The sequence below is a fragment of the Thamnophis sirtalis genome, unplaced genomic scaffold (assembly GCF_051295495.1).
Source record: "Thamnophis sirtalis isolate CommonGarterSnake01/CBP01778 unplaced genomic scaffold, rThaSir2_p1.2 scaffold_4, whole genome shotgun sequence".
NCBI lineage: Eukaryota > Metazoa > Chordata > Lepidosauria > Squamata > Natricidae > Thamnophis > Thamnophis sirtalis.
The window spans coordinates 65773919-65798094 of NW_028261384.1; the positions used below are offsets into that span (position 1 = coordinate 65773919).

Genomic DNA, 24176 nt, shown 5'->3' on the forward strand with positions numbered 1-24176 from the left:
CCGAGTTGTTATACGCCACCTCAGCTTGAGGCAACAATTCTACCCAATTATCCTGTTGGTAATTGATGAAACATCGGAGATATTGTTCCAGTACAGAATTAGTTCTCTTGCACGCACCATTAGTTTGAGGGCGGTGGGTGGAGCTTAAGCCCTGGGCGGAGCCTATTAACTTCAAAAACTCCTTCCAAAACAAGGAGGTAAATTGGACCCCCCCCTATCCGAGATGATGCGGTCCGGTACCCCATGTTGACGATAGATATATGTAATGAACAACTTAGCCAAGGATTTAGCAGACGGGATCTTGGAACAAGGAACAAAATGAACTTGCTTGGAGAACAAGTCAGTAACAACCCAAATCACTGTATTTCCTTGACTTTCTGGCAATTCAACAATGAAATCAATAGAGATCTCCTTCCACGGTGCCTCGGGATGAGCTACCGCCTGGAGCAATCCTTGAGGTTTTCCTGGTGGATGCTTTGCCACAGCACAAGTGTGGCAACTAGCCACATAAGACTCAATGTCTTTTTTCAATGAGGGCCACCAAAATTGCCTCTTGATGAGATGCAGGGTTTCCACAAAACCAAAATGTCCGGCCATGCAAGAGTCATGATCACGTTGAAGGACCATGGCTCTAATAGTTGCGGGAACATATAATTTAGCCCCAATCCAAGCCAGGCCATCCTTCATGGTGCATTCATCCGTATGTTGGCGGAACCATTCATCAATTTCAATAGCTTCCTTGAACTTTGTAACGAGGTCTTGAGTGACTCCCAAATTGGAAGTTTTCTGGCTTCTGGTGACAACAGGAACGGCCAGGCTCCTCATTGGCATGACAGGTTGGACAACACTCAGCTTTGAACTGTTATAATGAGGAAGTCTGGACAAAGCATCAGCCATAAAATTCTTCCTTCCTGGGATATATTTCAAAGTGAAATTAAATCTATTGAAATGTTGTGCCCATCTCATTTGTTTAGGGAATAGTTTCTGGGGGTTTTTTTTATGCCTCCAAATTTTTGTGATCAGTCCATACCTCAAAAGGGTGTTTCGCCCCCCTCCAGAAAATGACGCCAGGTCATCAAGGCCCACCGGACAGCAAAAGCTTCCTTTTCCCAAATAGCCCATCGTCTCTCAGTCTCTGTTAGCTTTCGAGAGGTGTAAGTGCAGGGTTGCAACTTTCCCTGTGCATTCCCCTGAAGTAGCACTGCCCCCACTGCAACATCACTAGCATTTGCCTGGATTACAAAAGGTGAATCCATGTCCGGGTGTTTCAGGCCTGGTTCAGGTGCAAACAGGCATTTTAATTTCTCGAATGCAGCCTGACATTCCATAGTCCAGTTCAAGGGCTTACTCGGTTTGGGTTTCGCCCCCCCCCCTTTAGATTTCAGGAGGTTTGTAATTGGCAAAGCAATCTTGGCAAAAGAAGGAATAAATTGACGATAGGAATTAGCAAAACCTAAGAAGCTTTGCAATTACTTACGTGTGCGGGGAGCCGCCCATTCGGTGATTGCTTTGACCTTTGCTGAGTTCATTTCTATCCTCTTGTTGGAGATGCGATACCCCAGATAGTCCACCTTCTCCTGATGAAATTCGAATTTGGATAATTTAGCATACAGTTCTGCTGCACGGAGCTTTTTGAGTACTTTGTGAACAAGCTTCACGTGTTCTTCATGTGTTTCTGTGTAAATAAGGATATCATCCAGATAGACCATCACGCCTTTGTAAAGGTGATCATGTAAAACCTCATTAATTAATTGCATGAAAACAGCTGGCACCCCCTGCAGTCCAAACGGCATAACTCGAAATTGGAAACAACCAAGAGGGCAATTAAACACAGTTTTCCATTCACCCCCTTCCTTAATTCTGACCCGGTAGTATGCGTCTCGTAGATCTAATTTTGTGAAAATCTTCCCTTTACCCAGTTGGGCTAGTATGTCCTTCATTAGTGGTAAAGGGTAGACATTTTGGACACAAACCCGGTTCAGGTTTTTAAAGTTCACAAAGAGCCTGAAGGAACCATCTTTCTTTTCTCTGAACAAGAGCGGAGGAGCCACTCGGGGTCTAGCTGGTTCAATGAACCCCCTTTCCAAATTTTTGTCAATGATTTTTATCAATTCATCCATTTCCTTAGGGGTCATTGAGTAAATTTGGGGCTTGGGAAACTTTACTCCAGGTAGAATGTCAATGCTGCAATCAGTGGGTCTGTGGGAGGGCAATTTATCTGAAGATTTTTCACTGAAGACGGAATCTAGGAGAGCTTCAATTTTTCCCCGCGCACCAGAAAAGGGCACTCTAAGCTCAACTGGGATAGTCATGGGCCCCGAGCGGGAACTTACCCAGCGTTCCGCATCATCAGAGTCACTTTCTTCCGAAGAGCCGGGGGTCTCATCTCCTCCTTCCACAGGGTTGAAACGCTGAGAAGGATCCTCCCCTTTCAGGCCCGGTTCTTTTCTCCTGCTGGGAGGTTTCTCCAGCTTCTTCTCTTTCCAGGGGGATGGGGTATTTTGGCTCATTTTGACCTGGCAATTCACGGCACGATGCCCCTCCTTCCCATAGCGGAAGCACACGGAAGGCTTGGGTTTGCTTGCAAATCCACCCTTTCCCCCTTTCGGCATTCTTGGGGGGGTTGGCAGGGGGGGGATTCTTCACCCTCACCTTCTCCTTTGTAATTCAGCTTGGCTAGGTCAATTTCCATATCAGCGGTTGCTTCATACCAGGATTGCCATCTATGGGGGGGGGGGGTCTTCTGTTCACACACTGCTGGTAAATCTCTTTGTTTAATCCATCAGCAAAGTGATCTAGCAATGCTTCTTCAGACCACCCCCTCATGTAAGCTGACAGCTTCTGAAATTCTTGTACATACTCAGCTACTGACTGTTTCCCCTGCCTGAGAGTTGTAAATTTAATTCTGGCTCTACGCTCGGTGAGCGGATCATCAAAACATTTCCTCAAAGCTGCCATAAATCCATTAAATTCTCTCAAAAGTGGGGAGTTGGCATTGTGCAACCCCACCATCCAATCTGCTGCTTTTTTCTCCAAAGCCATCAATACAATTCTCACTTTAGCTTCATCAGAAACCAGATCATGGCCATACATCTGCATATAATTCCACACTTGAATAAGAAATAGGCCAAGCTCTTTTGGTTCTCCCCCGTATTTTACACTTAAAGGAGGAACCACTTTCCCAAATGCAGTTTCACTTAAATGTGTGCTTTCCCACCACTTCCACAGCCCAGTTTCTGATACAAAATTATTAACATGAGAACAAAATTGATATGGAAAATAAAATTAAATAGCATGTTATTCACAGATAAGCAAATTAATTCCCATCATTTGCAAATATAATAGAAAATCACATTGAATGTCTGGGATGGGGTGGAAGTGAGGATTTTGCATTATCATTGGTGTGGGATGGGGTGGAAATGAAGATTTTGCATTATGATTGCTCATAAGTTAGAACCTGTTGGAAGTTAAAACTCGCGTCTCCTAGGAAATATTAAAGGACAGAATATTTCCTCTAAAAGGGAGGCAGAAACTCAGCTACTCCCATCTATGTCTATGGGTCATTAAGGCCTGAGCCATCTATTCTACATAACAAAGACCTACCCCCTTCATCTAGCAAACAGAAACTCACCACAAGGCATTTGGGAAAATTACATCAGCCAACAAGGCAAATAAGTTTGGACTCAAAGCACAGCCTACAGAGTTGCCCCTGCATGGCCCCATGGGAGTCTGACAACCAATCAGAATACATTTCTTACACAGGAACAGGAAACAGAGGTGGGGCCGAATAGAGGGTATAAAAAACTCAGCAACGCCTTCCCCCCTTCTTTTTCTTCACTCAACATCTTTGAAGCATGTGATCCTCTTTTTGCCTAGGACCGGAATGGCGAACCTATGGCACATGTGCCACAGGTGGCATACAGAGCCATTTGTCAGGGCATGTGAGGCATTGCCCTGTTCAGCCTTTTTTAAAGCCATTTTTCACCCTCTCCAGGCTCCAAAGGCTTTATAGAAGTCTGGGGAGAGAGAAAAGAGCCTCCCTGCCCCCCCCCCGGAGGCCCTCCATAGACTTCACGAGCTTCCCTGAAGCCTCCGGAGCACAAAAAAAATGGCCCTTTGGGCAAACCGGAAGTTCAGGAATGGATTTCCGGTTTGCTCATAGGGTCGGTTTAAGCCCTCCGGAGGCTTCAGGGACCTTAAGGAGGCTTCCCTGAAGTCCTGAAGCCTCCGGAGGTCCCTGAAGCCTCCAGAGGGCTTAAATGGACCCTACGAGCAAACCGAAAGTGACTTCCAGTTTGCTCATAGGGTCATTTTTTGCCCTCCGGAGACTTCAGGGAAGCCTCCTGAAGGTCTGTGAAGCCTCCGGAGGGCTTCAGGGGGGTGGGGGAGGCTGTTTTCGCTCACTCCAGGCTCCGATAAAGTCTCTGGAGCCTGGGGAGGGCGAAAAAAGCATGCAAAAAATGGAGGGAGCGCCTCTCATGCAGGCATGCGCACTGGGGGGAGTGTCGTGCGTTGCATTATGGTGCGGCACACCCGCGCACAACCCCCTTGTGCTCCTTCCCCTTATGGCACGCAAGCCAAAAAAGGTTCGCCATCGCTGGCCTAGGACCTCAAGCCATGTGGTCCTGTCCACCATTAAAACCATAATTCCAAGTGGCCTCCATGTTTTCAGTGTCTTTTTCCCCACTTGGCACTGAACCCAGATGGACATTTCTTCCACCAACTACATTTTACGATTTTCCATTCCTCTTTTATTTAGAGTTTGGTGCAATTAAATAAACCAGTTGTGTTTTCCCTAACAATAGTGATTAAAGCAATATGATTTATTAATGGACTTTTTGTGAAACACTGAAATTAAAAGTTGATTTGGACTTTGATGATTAGATATGGGATTATGGAAATAATGTAGACAAATGTTAATCTTAGAGTAAGAGTTTGATATATTTGTACTTATATCTGTACCAAAGAAAGTTGGAAGTCATTCTTTTTGGTTTTCCTTCTAGTCCTCTTTCTTTCCTACACTTTCACTCTTTTTCTTTCCTGAGCCTTTTCTTTTTTCAAATCTGTTTTTTATTTGTTTTGCCCTTAGCTTTGTTTTTGTTTTTTGATATATGAAGGATCACATACTCAACAATTATAATTCTACATTCCTTATTTATAGAAATCATATCAAGATTTAGAATGAAAAAAAGTTTATTGATAGAAAAAAATATTTGTGGCTCAGGGTTGAACTGTGGGTCCTTGGTGCTCTCTGAGCTGATGGTTTTCTTGCAGATGTTTCATTACCAAACTAGGTGACACCATCAGTACTAGAAGGGTGTGGAGTTTGCTCTTATTTTCATATACTAGTGGATTACCCTGTCAATGTTGATCAGTTGCTTCACAGACAGTGTTTTGATTGGTGCCAAGTCTTTGCAGCCTCAGGCAGAGAAGGGCTATTCTCTGCACCCCTCCCTCAAATGTTCTTTAAAATACAGCTTCCCAGCATTCCTTTAGGAACCTCCAACATTGCAAACTGGTTATTCAGGCTAAAATGAATCATCTTTACCTGGAGCCTCAAAATTTGCTTTTGCTGGGAAGATGTGTAGCTAAAAGTACATTTGACTTTGGGGATATTTCTTCATAACCAAACAAAAATATATTTTCTATGTAGTTCACACCCCTTGCTTGCTGAATCTGGATGTCACAAAGCAAAGCCCACATTTTGTAATTAACTCCCGTGCCCCATTTTGATTGGCAGAATGTTGCAGGAGACTCAGTGCTGTCTCACCTCCCGGCCACGCCCACCCAGCCAATCATTAGGGCAGAGAACCAGTTGTTAAAAAATTTACAGCCCACCACTGGTTTAAATACTGCCTTAGCATGAAAGCTAGCTGGGTGTCCTTCAGCTAATCATTCTCTCTCAGTCAACTCACCTCACAGGTGGTTGTTGTGCAGGATGGTGTGTTGGATATGTTTGCCTTGTTATTTGTAAAAATAATAAAGCAAGATATAAACAAACAGAAAAACATAACATTTATATTTAATCTGAACCTGAGTTTGTGTCTTTTCCTAACTTTATTACTGAACTTATGGACAACCCACCAAACTTATTGATTTAACCTTCAGCATCATGTTAAAAGTACAAATTTAAAATGGTACTTCATTCAGTCTCATTGAAAATAATAGTTTACTTGACTTGGTCCCACACCATTTTATTTTTTGCATCAATAACAGTTATAGTTGTTTGAAATAACTAGTTGAATCTGCTTTATTTACTTTTTTTCTATATAAAGCTATAATTAGCAAATATTATATATTTGAGGAATAATGCCTTAGTAAAGGGGAAGACAAAATTCATAAGGGACATTTATAGATGCACATTTCTGAAAAATTATTAAGCTGATCTTTAGATAATTATGGTATTCTTGAAGTATGGAAGAGATGAATTATACTTGACAAAGGATACATCTGATCTTGGTATCTAAGTAAGGTTGAACTAGAATTCAAGTGAAATAACTTCAATTCTTACATTAAGACTTGAACTGAACTTTATGAACAAAGTTATTTAAGAAATTCAAGGAAACTAAAAGGAAGTATGTCCCATTCAGAATGGGAATTCATATACTTAACCAATGGTTTCTAATGCATAAGGACAAACAGAAATGTGGAGGTAACATTTGTCATGCTTAGTTGTTAATAGGATGGTGAAAAAATTGCCTTGTATAATGCAGTATTTTCAAAATATAATAATATAGAAATTAATGGCAAGACATTGAGTTGAGTTGAACAATTAAGAGATTCTTTCATTCTTCCCTCTTTTTTTCTTTATTTCAGAGACTAAGTAAAGAAACAGTACTGGAGCCTGGAGTATATGTAATGTCATTATAAAAATGAACTTTTACAAATTTTGTGCATATAATTGAAGAATAAAATTTTAGACTCATTAAGTATTTTTAGCATCTGTGTAGCAACAATACCTGTTATAAGCTGAGCTACACTTTTCTGACTAATATGTACTTCCCAAATTTTGCAAAATACTTCTCAAATATCTCTACATGGAGGGAAGTAAGCAGTGGGGTACCACAAGTTTCTGTCTTAGGCCCAGTACTCTTCAATATCTTTATAAACAACTTAGATGAGGGTAACAGAAGGGTAACTTACCAAATTTGCAAATGATACTAAGCTGGTAGGAATAGCTAACACCCTGGAAGATAGTCTCAAAATCCAGATGGATCTTGACAAACTTGAACACTGGGCCCTATCTAACAAAATGAAATTCGATGTAGAGAAAAGTAAAGTCTTACACTTAGGCAAGAAAAACCAAAAGTACACATATACACTGGGTGAAACCAGGTTTAATAGCAGTAACTGTAAAATGGATCTTGGAGTCTTATTGGACAACAGTGTGCAGTGGCAGCCAAAAAATGCACTGCAATCCTAAATTGCATTAACAGAGGGATATAATCAAGATCAAGTGAGGTACTAATACCACTCTATAAAGCCTTGGTAAGACCACAACTAGAATACTGCATCCAGTTTTGATCACCACACTATAAAAAAGATGCTGAGACACTAGAAAAAGAGAGGAACAACCAAGATGATTAGGGGACTGGAGACTAAAACATATGAATTGTTACAGGCATGGCTAGTCTAGTCTAAGCATAGTTAGCCTAGTGAAGAGAAGGACCTGGGGAGACATGATAGCAGTGTTCCAATATTTCAGGGATTGCCACAGAGAGGAAGGGGTCAAGTAATTTTCTAAGGCACTTGAAGGCCAGACAAGGAATAATGGATGGAAACTGATCAAGGAGAGTTTCAATCTAGAAATAAAGAGAATTTTTCTGATAGTGACAACAATGGAACAGTTTGCCTTCAGAAGTTGTGGGAGTTTCATCACTTCAAGAAGAGATTGGACTGCCATTTGTCAGAAATGGTGTAGGGCAGTGGTGGTGAACCTATGCACACATACCAGAGGTAGCACTCAGAGCCCTCTCTATGGGCACGTGCACCGTCGCCCCAGCCCAGCTCCATCTTGTTTCTCTTGCCTTTGCGCAAAACAGCATTCTGCCTACATCACGGTACATTTGCTGTTACTGCCTCCATGGCCTGCCCCCTGCTCTTGCAGTGCACTGCGCAGTACAGTCAAATTTAGCTTGTTTCACAATGGGGGAGACAGGGGTGCTGTCCTGGAGCCCATTAGGATACAGAGCTACAATGTGACCCTACAGGGACTCTAAGCAGTCTCTAAGTCAGACAATTCAATGAAAGAAACAAATCATAAACTTATTTAAGTATTTCAAATTAAAACAATATATACAGCCTAAATGTTAATGTCAGCAGAATTACCATATTTTTGCAGTATAAGATGCTCCAAAGTATAAGACGCACCTAGCTTTTGGGGAGGAAAACAATAAGGGGAAGATATATATAGATAAAATATAGTCTATACATTAACAGACAATATATATAATTTATATATATCTATCTATAAATATGTTAAAACCCCAATAAGTAAAGATTAGTAGGTGGGAATTTAGGATTAGATAATGTAATTGTATTAATGACATTAATAATGTATTAAAGTATATTGTGAATTTAAAATAGTAAAAAATAGAAATTATGGGGCATTTGAAATATATTCCTGGGATTGATTAAATATTAATAATGGGCGCTATTAGCAACCCTACACATTCAGGACAGTTATGGTCATATAATGAGTAATGTTTAACATTATTAAATGATATTACTTAGTAGGGCATAATAAATATAGGGCAAAAACAAATGCTACTAATGTTTAAATGAACTATTAGAAAAAAGATAAAGGATTATGAAAAGAGACCAATATTGTTGAAGTTGGAAGATTTGAAGTAGATATATTTATATGTATTGCTATTGTTTAAGTGGCTAAAAAAAGACTTGACCCAGTCAATGTACTGTCCATAAAATATGCATGTTTATACTGGGAAAAAATATTAAAAAATAAGAAAAAATCTGCCTCTGCCTCTGCCTCTGCCTCCTTGCAGCAAACAGTACAGTACACTATTTGCAGTGCATTTCTGTGCATGTGTGCCTGACTCATAGAAATAGCAAAGAGTTGGAAAAATATACATTATGGCAGTGTATTAATGCCAGAAAGTTTTCTTAAAGGTAGCCACACTAACTCCTCCCAATTATTTAAATAGATCTACTCCAAACATGACTAAGTCAGGTTCTAATCTTAATACTACAACAGGACACTGTTACATTTCAGACTATTCTTATACAGATGGTGTTAAAATTGATGTGGCTTTCTGGAATTATACATTATTCTCTGCTATTTAAAAGAAGATACAATAGCACTGGGCCTCTTCAGATCAAGCATTTATTTTAAAAAGTGTCTTCATTTTGTTAAGTTGTCTAGAATAATGATAAAGCAGTCTTTAAAAAATAAGTCTAATAATTTAAACATTCTATAGGCATTCATAGTTATTGACTTACCTCCTTGCAGCAAGTTTCAGTTTCAGCACAGCCTAATTTGCACAAGAAAATAAAAATCTGCCTCCCAGCAATTTGCTCCTTGCAGCAAACAGCAAAAAGCCCAGTTTCACTTTCAGTGAACAGCCAGATTACTACAAGCAGCTTGATAGTCAGGCCTCGCAATAATCAGCTATTTCAGGCTGCAGGGATTGCCATAGCCTATTGCCACCTGCCTGCAGCCTGAAACAGCTTATTATTGGGAGGCCCAACTCCTTGTAGTAATCAGGCTCTGCTGGAACTTAAACAGGCTGTTTGCTGCAAGGAGGCAAATTGCTGGGAAGCAGAGGCCAAAAGGTGGGGGCTGACAGGTGGGCAGGGCTACATTCAGTGTATAAGGCGCACCCTAAGTTTCACCCTTTTGGGGGGGGGGAAGTGTGTCTTATACTCAGAAAAATACGGTATTTATAGTGGATTACCATTAGCATAATTCTCAGCTTTATATATTTTATCCAATCCTAAACATTTTTAATGAGGCAAAAATCATTTAAAAATCAGAGATTTGGTTTTATTCAGTTAGTGTAGAATATGTAGAACTATCAAAGTGCTGCATGTTTAGAATTAATAAAGATAGATCTCTGCTTCAAGAATTTCACAATTTAATGTGAAATTTACCTGGAATAAGTGAAAAAGAAAGAGAAAATAATAAAATTGAGATAGGATTAAAATAATATCTATATATTTTAAGTATTTACTTTAAATACCATATTTTTCGGAGTAAAAAGATGCACTTTTTTTCCTCAAAAAAGAGGCTGAAAATCGGGGTGTGTCTTATACACTGAATACAGCATTTTTTGCCTCTCAAACCCCGCCCCTTCACTGAGAGCTGCTAGGGGCTGGGGAGGGCAGAAATGAGCAGAAAGTGGGCCATTTTTTGCTGCCCCTGCCCCCAGCAGCACTCTATAAGCCTCCATAAGGCTATGCATGCAATTTTTTTGACAAAAAACGGGCCCATTTTTTGGAAGGTTTGCAGAATGCAAAAACCTTTTGTTTCCTTTTGGAAAGCTCTTTAACTGATTGATAAGAATTACATTGATCAAATGCTGGGCCAGCAGAAACACTTACCTATCTACTGTATTTCTCTCTATTTCTTTCTCACTCTCCCTCTATCCCTTTATCTACCTACCTACTCTCTCTCCCCCTACCTATGTACTGTATTTCTCTCTCTATTTGTCTCTATCCCTCTACCTACCAAACTACCTACTCACTCTCTCTCTCTCTCTCTCTCTCTCTCTCTCTCTCTCTCTCTCTCTCTCTCTCTCTCTCTCTCTCTCTCTCACCTACCTACCTACCTACCTACCTACCTACCTACCTACCTACCTACCTACCTACCTACTGCGCTTGTCCTACTGCGCTTGCCTACCTGAATTTAAACTGGACCAGGTTTGGCTTTTAATGCCTTAACAGCTTTCAATTTGATTCCATAGACTCAATAAAATTTACTCAGATACTGGGACATCCATTATATTACAGCCTATCTCTGACAGTCCGGGGCCGACTGGAGCGGGATTGCTCCTCAGAGTCTGTTTATAAAATTTCTAAATTGCCTCTTATCTCCAGAGTCTCTGTCCAAGTACTTTGTCACATCCTGGGGCTCTGTCTAACAGCTTCTTCATGTTGATCTCAATTTCAGTGTATTCCTAGAAATGGCTGATCATTTCTCACACCCCTGGCAAGAGGTGTTGAGAGAGATGGGTTTATCCTTGAAAATTTAAGCTACTGTGGTCCAGAATGCAATGGTGCAGATAGTTATGGGCACACCTCAGTATGCCCACATAACACTACTTTGCAAATGCACTGGTTATTATCTGTGGATAATCTCCTTAATGATATCTGCATATCCCACTCATTCTACAGTTTTGACATGTTTGACATGTTTTGAGACCTTTCCTTAAAGGGGGTACTTTCCAAGTAAAGGAAATTAAGTTTAAATTATTTAAACAAGACTTGAGTCTGTCTCATGCCATTCAGGCAACATCACTGATGCTATCAGTAACATGGTCCTTATGAAAAAGCATCTGAATTTTACTTTTTAACACAAAATATAATTATATTGAGTAATTTTTTAAAAATCTACAGGTCTACAAGGACATGATTTCTGTCCTCACCCATCCCACCGGCTGGAACATAAGTAGCATTACTAAGGTGACCCGATGTCCCACTTTTGGCAGGACAGTCCCTCTTTTGAATAATTTGTCCCACGTCACGCGGCGTTTTTAAAAAGTCCCAATTTTTTTTTAACGAAAAGGCCTCCAGCCGCCTTGAGGCTCTCCTAGCAACTGGGAGAGTATATTCTTCAAGCCGAGTGCATTCCCGCCCGCGCGTCCTTGGGAGCTGTTGCCAATGGCTGAGGGAGGAGAAAACTTTACTCCATGTGGAGACTGCGGGCTTCCCTCACGGATTTTTTCTTCTTCAGTTGCTTTGAGCAGCCCCTCCCTCCCCCCTCTCTTTTTCTCTCTCTCGAGCTGCCTCCGAGGCTGTCCAAGCTCAGCCCTTCCCCCTCCCCCCAGACTGCTGCTTCACCTCGGCTGCTCAGGGCTTCTAAATTGGCATTGCATGTTGTTTGGGGAGGGGATTACTAGAAGGAAAAGTCCAAAGAGAACTATGAGACTGAAAAAGTGGTAATTGCATAGAGAGAGAGAGAGGACCGTTCACCATAAATAGGTGCATCATAGAAACACAGCGTATGTCTCATGTAGCTGATAAACATCCCAGTGAATCCAGAGGAGGAGGAGGAGGAGAGAGAGGGGGGGGCAGGCTGAAGGAGTGTGTATGCACAAGAGGGGGAATTTTATAAACGTCCCAGTGAATCCAGAGGAGGAGGAGGAGGAGGAGAGAGAGAGAGGCTGAAGGAGTGTGTATGCACAGGAGGGGGAATTTTATAAACATCCCAATTAATCCATAGGAGGAGGAGGAGGAGAGAGAGAGAGAGAGAGAGGCTGAAGGAGTGTGTATGCACAGGAGGGGGAATTTTATAAACGTCCCAGTGAATCCGGAGGAGGAGGAGAGAGAGAGAGAGAGAGAGAGAGAGGCGGAAGGAGTGTTTATGCACAGGAGAGGGAATTTTAAAAATGTCCCAGTGAATCCAGAGGAGGAGTGTGAGTGTGAGTGTGTATGTGTGTGTGTGTGCGAGAGAGAGAGAGAGAGAGAGTCTAAAGGAGTGTGTATGTATAGGAGGGGGAATTTTAAAAACGTCCCAGTGAATCCATAGGAGGAGAGAGAGAGAGAGAGAGAGAGAGAGAGAGGCTGAAGGAGTGTGTATGCATAGGAGGGGGTATTTTATAAACATCCCAGTGAATCCAGAGGAGGAGGAGAGAGAGAGAGAGAGAGAGAGTGGCGGAAGGAGTGTTTATGCACAGGAGAGGGAATTTTAAAAACATCCCTGTGAATCCAGAGGAGGAGAGTGTGTGTGTGTGTGTGTGTGAGAGGGCGGGAGGGAGAGGGAGAGGCTGAAGGAGTGTGTATGCACAGGAGGGGGAATTTTAAAAACGTCCCAGTGAATCCAGAGGAGGGGAGACAGAGAGAGGGAGGGAGAGAGAGAGAAAGAGGCTGAAGGAGTGTTTATGCACAGAAGGGGGATTTTAAAAACTTCGGAGTGAATCCAGGAAGAGGGAAGAGATGGAGGACTGGCTTTTCGCTCCGATTCCTGAGCCCCTAGCTGTTAGTGACGGAGGAGGAGGAGGACGAAGGAAGGAGTTGCATTTTGTCAGGCTGACAGCTCATTCCTAGATCGGGTTCCCCCATCTCCCCCACCCCTTCTGCGCAAGATATCAGCAGCCCCAAGGCTGCGACTCCTCCCACTATGAACAACTTTCGCTTTTTCTGCCAATGCAAGCGAACTCCTTGGCCTTTTTGTTATATTCATTTCCCTTGTAACACTCGTGTCAGCACAGCTGGCAACTCTCCTGCAGCACCGCTGGCGAGGAAGAGTGGATCGGCGCTGAACGACGTCCCCCTCATCCCAGACCCCAGAAAAACTATTGCTGTCCCGGGACGCGGCGTGCTTCCTCTACCTGTCCGCGTCGCATCTCTACAGGTAAACCAAAAGGTTCTTTCTTGCTGGCCAGAAGGTTCAATCCTGTCGCCTCGTTCCTTTGAGTGAGGTGTCTCGAGGAGGGGGAAAACGTTTATTGACCAAAGTTACAATGGCATTGAAAAAAGTGACCTTTTGTGACCTTTTGACAACGTCAAATGGGGAAACCAGATTCACTTATGTTACTAACTTATCAGCTGCAGTTATTCACTTAAGAACTGTGGCAAGAAAAGTGGTATAATGGGTTTAGTGACCAAAGTTACAATGGCATTGAAAAAAGTGACTTATGACCATTTTTCACACTTAGCGACCGTTGCAGCATCCTCATGGTCATGTGATCAAAATTTTGATGTCATGTAATTGCCTTTTGTGACCTTTTGACACCCCCCCCCCCCCGGTCAATGGTGTCCCTCTTTATCAATCTGAAAATCTGGTCACCTTAAGCATTACCTTGACGTACGTCGTGCTCTACGTGTTTACATTAAACAAACCGCTGTTTTGAGGCACTCTGAAGTCCTTTTTGTGAAATTCCAGCCAGGAGGTAAGAAAGGCTCCAAAGCCTTTTCTTCTGATGTTGGTCATTGGAGACGAGCTGCTATTTCCAGGGCATATTCTGCACTCTCTCTGCCGGTTTCACCTGGCATCACAGCGCACTCTACATGCAGCGCGGCCACCTCTGCTGCCTGGTCATCTCAAGCTTCTTTGGAGGAAGTCTGCCAAGCCGCCACTTGGATTTCTATTTCTCCGTTCATCCACCATTACAAGCTCGATAGATATGCCTCAGCAGACGCTTCATTCGGACGGCGCATGTTGCAGCGAGTGGTTTCTTCTTAAAGCTTCTTATACCTTTTTCAATTCCCTCCCAATGGGACAATGGGCTTTGGTATGTCCCATGCCTAGATGATATCTCCACCTACTAGGATAATGGGCGTTGGTTCTTACCTGATATGCCCTTTCTCAGCACGGTGGAGACATCATCCAGCCCCACCCTTTTGATTTGGCTTAATCCTGGATTTTTCTCTGTTTCTTACCTTGAGAAGAGATAATATCTATCGTCTCAGAATGTTTACACAGGTCTACAAGTCACTCCTTTGTCTATTCTGGAGAGGAGGAGCCTCGTCTTTAATACTTGTAGACCCAGTCATATTGGATCCTGACGGAGTCATATCCATGCCATGCCTGGATGATGTCTCCACCGTCCTGAGAAAGGGCATATCAGGTAAGAACCAATGCCCATTCTCTCTCTATTTCTCTCTCTCTCTCTCCCTACCTACCTACTGTATTTCTCTCTCTCTATTTCTCTCTCTTTCTTCTATCCTTTTATCTACCTACCTACCTACTCTCTCCCTACCTATCTACTGTATTTTCTCCCTCTCTCTATTTCTCTCTCTATATCCCTTTATCTATCTACCTACCTATTCTCACTCTCCCCCTACCTATCTACTCTATTTCTCTCTCTATCCCTCTACCTAACTACTCTCTCTTTCTCTACCTATCTACTATATTTCTCTCTCTCTCTCTCCCTACCTTTATCTACCTACCTAACAAACTACTCTCTCTTTCTCTACCGATCTACTGTATTTCTCTCTCTCTCTTTCTCTCTCTCTATCCCTCTACCTATCAACCTACCTACTCTCTCTCTCCCTACCTATCTACTGTATTTCTCTCTCTTTCTATTGCTCCCTCTCTATCCTTCTACCTACCTATCTATACTCTCTCTCTTCCTACCTACCTACTGTATTTCTCTCTCTCTCTCTCTCTCCCTTTACCTACCTATCTACACACACTCTCTCCCTAACTACCTACCTACCTACCTACTGTATTTATCTCTATTTCTCTCTCTCTATCTCTCCCTTTATCTACCTACCTACCTACCTACCTAACTACTCTCTTTCCCTCTACCTATCTACTGTATTTCTCTCTCTCTTTCTATTTCTCTATCCCTTTACCTACCTACACACTCTCTCTCTTTCCCTACCTACCTACTGTATTTCTCTCTCTCTCTCTCATCTCTCTCTCTCTCTCTCTCTCTCTCTCTCTCTATATATATATATATATATATATATATATATATATATATGTGTGTGTGTGTGTGTGTGTGTGTGTGTGTGTGTGTGTGTGTGTGTATACGTGTACGTGTACGTGTACGTATACGTATATGTATATGTATGTATGTAGGTCTTTGGTTATTCGGGTTTTCTCCCACGTAAAATTGGGGGTGGCTTGGCGACGTTTTGACGAAGTCTCATTCGTCATCTTCAGGCTTCGTGCTTCCAGGAGCAATGTGAGATCTCGGCTGTTTCTTCCTTTTAACTGCCAGTGGGGGTTTGAGTTGATTGGGTGGGAGCTTGGCTGTGTTCTGATTGGTTGGGGGTTTGTGTTTCATGTAAGGATAGTCATTCCTCATGTTAGGGACTCGTTTATCAATAAGGGCAGGCTTCCAAATGGCTGGCAGGCGGGAGGTATCGTCCTGCCTGTTCATGCTGTGTGGGCGTTTTTCTATTTCGATGGCTTCTCTGATTATTCTGTTGTTAAAATGTTCAAATTTGCTATCCAAAACAAATATAACCCCCCCCAAACACATCCTTGATCTGACCAACCACTGCCTATCCAACACATACTTCATTTATAATGGACAAAAATACAAACAGATAGAAGGAGCACCCATGGGATCACCCCTCTCACCTGTCATTGCCAACCTCTACATGGAAAACTTTGAAATCCAAGCTCTAGAAAAATCTGATCACAAACCCAAACTCTGGCTCAGATATGTAGACGACACTTTCATAATCTGGCCACATGGGAAAGAACAACTGGACAACTTCCTTACACACCTCAACAGCCTACACCCCAAAATACAGTTCACCATGGAGATGAACACCACTCGGAGTTTCTTCAGAACTGTGCAAACAAGCTTCATGTGTTCTTCACGTGTTTCCATGTAAATAAGGATATCGTCTAAATAGACCATTATGCCTTTGTAAAGATGGTCATGTAAAACCTCATTAATCAATTGCATTAAGACTCCTGGCGCCCCCTGGAGGCCAAATGGCATTATTCGAAATTGGAAGCAACCAAGGGGGCAGTTGAAAGCAGTTTTCCATTCGTCCCCCTCTTTAATTCTAACCCTATAGTACGCTTCCTTTAGGTCCAATTTAGTGAAAATCCGGCCCTTCCCCAGTTGGGCCAGCATGTCCTTCATCAGTGGTAAGGGGTAGAGGTTCTGAGCAGAGATGCAGTTCAGATTTTTGAAATTAACACATAATCTGAAGGAGCCATCTTTCTTTTTTCTGAACAATACTGGAGCTGCTACCTTGGGCCTTGCTGGTTCAATGAATTCCCTTTCCAAGTTTTTATCAATGAATTTCCTGATTTCCTCCATCTTTCTAGGGGTCATTGAATATATTTGGGGCTTTGGAAGCTTTACTCCAGGTAAAATATCAATGGTGCAGTCTGTGGGTCTGTGAGGGGGTAATTTATCAGAAGATTTTTCACTAAAAACATCCTTGAGGTCCCAATATTCCCTTGGTATTCTTTCTTCCCCCTCAATCTTCTCCTGCCCCCTGGCTGCCAGTGTGGGGGGTAGTAGTACCAGAGTCTGGAGCTTCAACTTTCCCCTCAGGGGGTGTGGCTGTTCAAATCCGCAACCACCCCTCTCTCCAGTTAATGTGTGGGTTCCATCTACGGAGCCAGGGGAGTCCTAGAATAAAGGGCCGGTCCATCTCAGATGCTACAATAAAAGTTATTATTTCTTGGTGGATACCCATCCACATCTCGATGGGTTCAGTGGAAAAATGAGCAGGACCGCCCCCCACAATAGAGCCATCAATCTGGCAAAAAGCAATGGGGATTTTTAAAGTTGTTAGTTTCAAGCCCAGCTTCTCAACCATTTCAGGGCTTATCATGCAACGGGAACACCCAGAATCTAATAGAGCCATAAGTTTTTCTTTTTCTCCAGAAGAGGGCACCCTAAGCTCGACAGGAATAAGCATGGGGCCAGCGCACGAACTTACCCAGCGATGAGAATCCTCATCATCACTGTCGTCAGAAGAGCTGGGACTTCCGTTTCCCCCCTCCTCTGTCTCGAAGCATTGAGAAACATCTTCCCCAGCAAAGGCGGCCTCCTTTCTCTTGCCTGAAAGCTTCTCATGTTTCCTCTCCCTCCGGGGTGGTGGTGGAACGGAGTGGGTCAGGTTCACTCAGCAATTCACAGCACGATGCCCCTCCTTTCCACAGCGGAAACAAGCGGAGGGCTTGAGCTTGCTTGCAAAACCTTCCCTACCCCCTTTTTCACTCCTTGGGAGGGGGGTTTTAAGGGAGTGGAGGGGATTTCTCAACTTCTCCCTCATCCATGCAACGAAGCCTGGTTAAGTCCAGCTCAATATCTACAGCACTCTCATACCAAGGCTCCAAACGGCAGGGAATGCGCCTGTTTATGCATTGTTGGTAAACATCTTTATTCAAGCCATCAGTGAATCGATCCAGCAAGGCCTCTTCCGACCATCCCCTCATATAGGCTGACAACTCCCGGAATTCCTGCACATATTCAGGGACAGTTTTCTTTCCCTGTCTGAGGGTCGTAAATTTTAATCTGGCTCGACACTCGGTCAGGGGGTCGTCAAACCTTCTCCTCATTGCTGCCATAAAGTCATCAAAAATCCTCAAGAGAGGGGATTACTATTATGTAATCCGACCATCCAGTCGGCTGCTTTCTTCTCCAAAGCCATTAACACTATTCTCACTTTAGATTCATCAGTAACCAAATCAGGCCCATATATTTCCATATAATTCCAGACCTGAATAATAAACAACCCGAGGCCGCTGGGTTCTCCATCATATTTTACGCTTAAGGGTGGGACCTTAGCCATCCGGCGTCTCCTGCCTTCCCTGCTCTCGGAATGTCTCTGCAGGGGGGGAGGTCGGTGCTGGGTTTTCTTGCGCATATCCCCCTTCAGCCCCTCCAGCCTCCCTTAAGCCATGCAGCGGGTACCTTTTTTCCAGTTCCTCTGCTGGTTCCCTTTCCACAGCTCTCTCTCGAATCCGGCGTTCACTCCATGCCTCCTCAAGGAGTCTCATGTCTTGGGACATTTTGTAGTCTTCATCTCCAGAGCCACTCCAGTCAGCAGATGGGGTTTTTCTTGGTCTCCTTCTCGTGATCCCAGTTTGTAATTCCTCAGGTTCCTCTTTCTGTCCCACACCCCAAGTCCATCTGGGTCGAACAGCAGGTTCTTCCACTCTCAGGTCAGCTAGCATTTTTGTTAAAGATGGTGCTCCCGTTGCACCCATGTCTTCTTCCTGGTCGCTTTCATGTAAAGACATTTTTCTTTTCCTTCTATGAGGGCACCCCCCTCGGAAGTTGTTCGCTCCAGGTTGGGTGCAAGGTGAGATTCAGTTTATTGTCAGGCGCTACTTCATCTAATAATCAGGAAAAAAACCACTCAACTCCATTTGTTTGAAATTAAATGTACTTTTACTAATTACAAATGAACAGTAGCGAAGCAAAGCTAAATCTGGTTAATTAGGCGTGAAAGCAAAGAATATCATGTATAGTTCAATCCCCTCCCCTTGGCACCCCAGTCCATAGTCCAATTATAAGTCACCCAACTGTCAGGTGGGAGATATCTTCAAAAAACATCACCAGGATGGAATGCTGGACAGTTAACCTTGGCGGGAAACTCCCTTCCTCCACATGCGCAAGGAGATGGTCAGACCAGCATCTAGAATCTTCCTCCAGCACATAATGATTCCCTTCCCAAATACCATGCCCCCCTCCCTGTTTCAATGGCAGCCGAAGCAGCAGCAAAGCAGAAGCTGACAAGGGGCATGATTTGTTATACAGTTGGCATGCTTATTTAATATACGACAAGAAGGTGGATAAGCCTTTCCAAAGTCATATATTAAGGAATGCTTTATTGCATGTCTGGAAAAAATGTCAACATAAATTAAATGATAAGATACCTATGTGGGCAATTCCCAGACATGCAATAGAGAACATAACTATAGCACAAAAACAGGATGTAACCACATATAGACAGCTTCTTACTATAGAAAGAGGTGTATTACAGCTAAAACTCTTGAATGTACTAAAAGAGGAAAAGGTAATCCAAACATGGTTTCAGTATGGACAGTTACAGGCCAGATGGAAAAAAGATCAGAAAATTGGTATTACACAAGAGGAGGACAATTTACTAAAACAAATTAGGGATCAAAGTCAAATGCATATAAAAAGGTTATATAATGTATTAATAGAAATGGATTCTGAAACAGAATTAGTTAAAGACTGTATGATAAAGTGGGCACAAAATTTTGAAGAACCAATACTGCTAGATACATGGGAAAAGATATGGGTAAGAAATGTAAAATTGATGCAAGCCCAAAACCTGAGAAAGAACAAGATGTTTTATAGATGGCACTTAGATCCTAAAAAAGTGGCTTGCATGTATCTGAATTTATAACCTAAATGCTGGAGATGTGATTGTGTTGATTACCATAGTGGCAAGTCCATGGTGGACTTGCAAAAAGGTTAAAGTCTTCAGGACTCCGGCACCATTTTATCTTCTGTCTCTTTAGTTTTAGTAGAAGGGATGGAGTTAAAGTTTATTTATACATACAGTTGTAAATTCTGGTTTTGGATAAAAATATGGTGGATTATGCAAAATATTTTTAAAAAGAGGATAAAGTTTACCCCTCAACTATTCTTGTTAGCTATAACTACTGATTGTACTGTTATAGAGACTAATTTGATTTTGAACCTAACAACGGCAGCAAGACTGTTGGTGGCACAATAGTGGAAGAAGGAAGATTTGCCTACTATTCAAGAATGGACATTAAAAGTAACAAACTTAGCAGAGATGGCTAAAATATCAGCATATCTCAAGGATCACTCAGACGAGAAATATAAACTGGAATGGAGAAGATGGATTGATTATATTCAAAATAAATATGGGACTAAGAAACTCCAGATAGCCTATGATTGAAGAAGCAAGGAATGACATAATTTGTTTAGAGTTAGCTTAACAAAAGAGGAGTTAAAGTACAAATGAGGATGATGCTAAAGTCTTTTTAGTTTACTTTAGAATATGATTGTTAAAGATTTATACCCTGTATTTGCTCTGGGAAGTCGGGGGAGAGGAAGTTGGGGGGGGGAAATGGGTTCGGGTGGGGAGGGTGGGGAAGGGGAGGTAAATATTTGTAAAAGCTTTTTAAATTTCCAATAAAAATATGTCATTAAGTAAGCTGTGTTTTCCCCTTTTCTAAATTTATATTTTCTCCTATTCAGCTGGATGTGGCTTTTTGTTTGGAGTTGAGAACTTTTAAAATCTATATTCAAAACATATATCGTAGCTTGAGGCAGATTCTCTTCCCAATATGAAACTTAGTATACTGTACTAAGTATTATTAATATAATACTTTGAAAACATAAATCAAATTTCTTAATGAAAAATGGTTTGCTAAAATACTTCTGAGCTGTTCTTTACCATGCACAACCTTGAAAAGACAATGCACTCCCCACACTTTTAAATTTCTGAGCACTGCTGCTATAGGTCAAGGAATAGCAATAGCAGTTAGACTTATATACCGCTTCATAGGGCTTTCAGCCCTCTCTAAGCGGTTTACAGAGTCAGCATTTTGCCCCCAACAACAATCCGGGTCGTCATTTTACCCACCTCGGAAGGATGGAAGGCTGAGTCAACCCTGAGCCGGTGAGATTTGAACAGCCGAACTGCTGAACTGCAATCAGCTGAAGTAGCCTGCAGTGCTGCATTTAACCACTGCGCCACCTCGGCTCAAATTTGGTCAGACTATTGAATTCTGCAATATCCTATGATGCTGAATATCCTATTCCTATTAAAGGGTTGTGTGAAAAATTGTTTCCTTTGATTAGTTATGCCTATGCCACCTTCTACGTTTCTTGAAAAATTCCATTCTGGCTTCCACTTAAGCCAGTTGCATAACATAAAATTGTTTGTTCTCTTTATGCATTTTGTTTATATCTATCTATCTTGGAGAAAAGAGTGAAAGAAAGCTAACATTTTATATATTTAATAAGAGCTTTAAATAGTAATATTTTAGTCATTTATATTTACATTTTTCCTCTTAAAAGTGAAACCAGGACATGAGGAATCTGCAAAAATTTTAAAACACAGAACAAGATAATTGAAGCATTGAAAGGTTAGGTGGTGGGCAAAGACCAACATAGATGTTTATCCAAATATGCTTCACCAGGCTGAACATGTACTCTAGTTTTTATAGTGCCTTTCATCTGAAAGCCAAAATCACTTTAAAAAAATTAATTTAATTACATTTAGTAGCACTCCCATGAGTTAAGTAATATGATCACTTCAACTAGCATTAAAATGTAGCCAGTCTTAGGGGAGAATGTTGTAACTATTCAGCAGCACATAGCAACCCTACACAACAAATTTAGAAGATAAAGAAAAGAACCATCTGTATCCAATTGAAACTCCAGGGGAAACTATGTGGGTAGCCTAAATTGTATACTCTGGAATTTGCTAAGGACAATAAAGATAATGTTTCTCCCCTTACTTATCAAATGCCATAGAACCTGCTACTTAAATGGACAGATTGAAGGTCTTAGAACTGCACAAAAAGGATCTATCTCAACATGGCAGGCTCCTGTGCTCACTTACATTAGCTGATATTGGGCTATTTGGGCATTCCTCTACCCTGTTGAAATTGATACCATATGGATTTATTTCAAAGCTGACTTTTCTACAATTATTTTTAGGACAAACTCTGTGCAAGATCAATCTACAAAATAATTTTCTGACATTTCTCAATATCAAATAAAATCAATATTAAAAGCTAATAAATAACCAAATACAATTTTAAAATATAATAACATCTTATTAAATAAACAATCTACTCCTAAATAAAATATTTTTGAATAATTATTGAGTAATTGTATTAATAATTAATTAGTATGATTTGAATTGTAGATATATGAAATCTATATGATAAAGAAGAGCTCTAATAGAAAAATTCTAATATATGTATAATGTGCAAATTCTTTAATTGTGTCCATATTCATCCTTTGCAAAATTCTATTGCAAAATATAATGCCATATTTCTCTTCCTTTATCCATATATGTAGGCTTTATTTCCTTCCATATGGAATTATGATTGGAAGTTTGAAATACTAGTAATACCTCCTCATTTTTTACAAGATATTTCATTTTCTATAGGTCATGTTTTTGATCTGGTGCATTCTGGTCTGAGATATTTCCAACTGTTTTCCCTGACTTATCTTTATTGGATTAAATTTTAATTTGTTCCTCAAACTAATGTGGTAGTCCCTGCAGATTAAAAGTATAATATCCCTATTTAGCTCTTTATTTTTTTAAAAAAATTGATATAATGTGTGTTTCTGTAGAAAACATATAAACTTTGGATGTATTACTTACTTTAAAAAAAGACTTTGAAATTAAATATGTATATTTCATTGTTTCAATAAAAATATATTGTTTTCCTGTTAACATTTTGTTAATACTGAACACTATTTACATTCTTTCTTATAATACCTTTCCATAATAGATTGAAATAGATTGAAAAAGTATCTAATTATTATAATTAATTAATTTCCTTTTTTTCAAATTGTTCATATAGTAAAGTTTGTTATCTGTGCAGATTTGGATAAATCATATGCCCTATTCTTTTTTTAAAAAAAAAATCTTCCTTTTAATAATTGGCATTAATGTTAGATTGCTAAAATAGTTGAATTACTAGCCAGAGTTGCTTCTATCTGTAATGATGTGTATGCTTTATGTTATATCTTAAGTTCAATTGTTTTGCCTAGTTCTTTATGCATGTTAGGAAACAATCAACATTTCTAGTCATGTGATCTGGGGGCAGGAAGTTGTTGTAAGATGGATGCTGCTGAGTAAAGACAAGCCTCTGGTTCAAGCTCCATGCTATCTGCTTTTATATTGTGTTAAATCATCACATGGTACCCGGAATGGGGTGAGAAGAGTCATGGCAGTAAACAGCAACACAAAGAACATTCCTTCCCTGGATTTGGAGTCAGAGAACATATCTGAAAACTGGTCAAAGTGGAGGGAACTGATAAAGTTTGTGTTTGCAGGCCCTGATGCAGACAAATGGACTGATCAGCAGAAAGCAGCACACTTTCTGATATTTGTGGGACAGGGAGGACGTGATGTGTGCAGAGCCTGGCAAGCAAGTGGAGAGATCACTGCAGAGGACAAAAAGAAAACAGAGGTACTTTTTGCAAAGTTTGAAGCATACTGCAACCCAAGGGAAAACTCCACAGTACAAAGAAAACTGTTTTATAAGAGGAACCAGTGTGGAGGTGAATCTGTGGATGAATGAGTGACACAGCTATGCTTGCTTGCCAAAGACTGTGCTTTTCATGATGCTGGAGATATGATTAAAGACCGTATTCTGATGGGCAGTAAGTTTAAGAAAGTTCAGGAAAAACTGCTGCAGGAAGAAGATTTAAATCTTGAGAAAGCCGTAAGGATTGCCAGAGCATATGAAATGTCAAGAAAGAACATGCAGGTACTGGAAGGAACATAGCACCAGATCAATGCTTTAGAAACTCAAAGCAGTAAGTAAATTTACTTGCTAGAAATACACAGAAAATGGTGCCAAACAGTTCTGTAGGAGG

The 24176-nt window shown here is 41.2% G+C and overlaps 1 protein-coding gene across 1 annotated transcript in view; it reads left to right on the forward strand.

Moving 5' to 3' along the window:
- BBS9 (Bardet-Biedl syndrome 9) overlaps positions 1-8974 on the forward strand; it is a 363446-nt gene extending 354472 nt beyond the window's left edge. The window contains exon 22 of the mRNA XM_087713067.1: positions 6817-8974. The gene's annotated coding sequence lies outside the window, so the exon portion shown is untranslated. The remainder of the gene's footprint in view (positions 1-6816) is intronic.
- Positions 8975-24176: the final 15202 nt, after the last annotated feature.